Raw genomic sequence first — 2,246 nt, 5'->3', positions numbered from 1 at the left:
CAGTCATCGATAAAAACAAGAAATACATCCAAACGAAATAACCCGTGAAATCATTTGTCTTTTTAGGAACAAGGTATCACTAGCCTGAATAAAAATAGTTTTCCAGCCAGTTCGTGTGCGTCTGTGTGTTTTGACTGCATATGCGTGTGAGTGTGCACACGTGCGTGTGAGTGTGCACAGGAGTGTATGTGTGTGTTTGTGAAAGAGAGAGAGAGTGCATCATTAAAATTAGACTGGAAAGATGTCTTTGAGTGAAGTCATCCGCTCAAGAGCTCCGCCTGGAGTGTCAAATCCTGCTAAAATATTGGAATCCTAATCAGTTTTTTACACATGGCTATTCACAGTTTTATCCAGGAGAGGGCGACCGAGAAGCCAAGGGTTATATCCTGGAGAATATGATATTAGTTTTATGATATTTCTGTACAGAATTTGATGAAGCGTCTGGTTGATAAAGGTTTACAGAGTCTAGGGACTGGCACGTTTAAAAACGGTGGGGCCAGGGGTCAGTGGGTTATGGTCAGTGGGGCTAAGGCTAGCAGTTTTGTTTGGGGCTAAGGCTAGCAGTTTTGAGGGTTAAGGTTTAGGGGCTAGTTTGGGGTCAGTTGCAGCTAGGTATATAGATAAAAACGAGTTTCACCCTCATTAATTCCACCCTCGTTAGCATATGCGATCTGATTGGCCAAAGCTTACCTGTCCGTATCTTTTGAAGCGTAGGTCCGATGTGCACATAACTGGTATCGTTGGATTCAGAAGGCGGCCTTCTTTCAGGTAGCGTGGATCTATGGAAGAAAGGATGTCGTTTTCAAATCCAATGTGACCGTACATCAGTCTAAAGCGTGACAAAAAGGAAGCCAGTCATCGATAAAAACAAGAAATACATCCAAACGAAATAACCCGTGAAATCATTTGTCTTTTTAGGAACAAGGTATCACTAGCCTGAATAAAAATAGTTTTCCAGCCAGTTCGTGTGCGTCTGTGTGTTTTGACTGCATATGCGTGTGAGTGTGCACACGTGCGTGTGAGTGTGCACAGGAGTGTATGTGTGTGTTTGTGAAAGAGAGAGAGAGTGCATCATTAAAATTAGACTGGAAAGATGTCTTTGAGTGAAGTCATCCGCTCAAGAGCTCCGCCTGGAGTGTCAAATCCTGCTAAAATATTGGAATCCTAATCAGTTTTTTACACATGGCTATTCACAGTTTTATCCAGGAGAGGGCGACCGAGAAGCCAAGGGTTATATCCTGGAGAATATGATATTAGTTTTATGATATTTCTGTACAGAATTTGATGAAGCGTCTGGTTGATAAAGGTTTACAGAGTCTAGGGACTGGCACGTTTAAAAACGGTGGGGCCAGGGGTCAGTGGGTTATGGTCAGTGGGGCTAAGGCTAGCAGTTTTGTTTGGGGCTAAGGCTAGCAGTTTTGAGGGTTAAGGTTTAGGGGCTAGTTTGGGGTCAGTTGCAGCTAGGTATATAGATAAAAACGAGTTTCACCCTCATTAATTCCACCCTCGTTAGCATATGCGATCTGATTGGCCAAAGCTTACCTGTCCGTATCTTTTGAAGCGTAGGTCCGATGTGCACATAACTGGTATCGTTGGATTCAGAAGGCGGCCTTCTTTCAGGTAGCGTGGATCTATGGAAGAAAGGATGTCGTTTTCAAATCCAATGTGACCGTACATCAGTCTAAAGCGTGACAAAAAGGAAGCCAGTCATCGATAAAAACAAGAAATACATCCAAACGAAATAACCCGTGAAATCATTTGTCTTTTTAGGAACAAGGTATCACTAGCCTGAATAAAAATAGTTTTCCAGCCAGTTCGTGTGCGTCTGTGTGTTTTGACTGCATATGCGTGTGAGTGTGCACACGTGCGTGTGAGTGTGCACAGGAGTGTATGTGTGTGTTTGTGAAAGAGAGAGAGAGTGCATCATTAAAATTAGACTGGAAAGATGTCTTTGAGTGAAGTCATCCGCTCAAGAGCTCCGCCTGGAGTGTCAAATCCTGCTAAAATATTGGAATCCTAATCAGTTTTTTACACATGGCTATTCACAGTTTTATCCAGGAGAGGGCGACCGAGAAGCCAAGGGTTATATCCTGGAGAATATGATATTAGTTTTATGATATTTCTGTACAGAATTTGATGAAGCGTCTGGTTGATAAAGGTTTACAGAGTCTAGGGACTGGCACGTTTAAAAACGGTGGGGCCAGGGGTCAGTGGGTTATGGTCAGTGGGGCTAAGGCTAGCAGTTT

Source organism: Carassius gibelio, chromosome A1 (assembly GCF_023724105.1).
Source record: "Carassius gibelio isolate Cgi1373 ecotype wild population from Czech Republic chromosome A1, carGib1.2-hapl.c, whole genome shotgun sequence".
In the NCBI taxonomy this organism is placed as follows: domain Eukaryota; kingdom Metazoa; phylum Chordata; class Actinopteri; order Cypriniformes; family Cyprinidae; genus Carassius; species Carassius gibelio.
The sequence above is the reverse complement of the archived record's forward strand: the minus strand, read 5'-3'. Positions refer to the sequence as shown.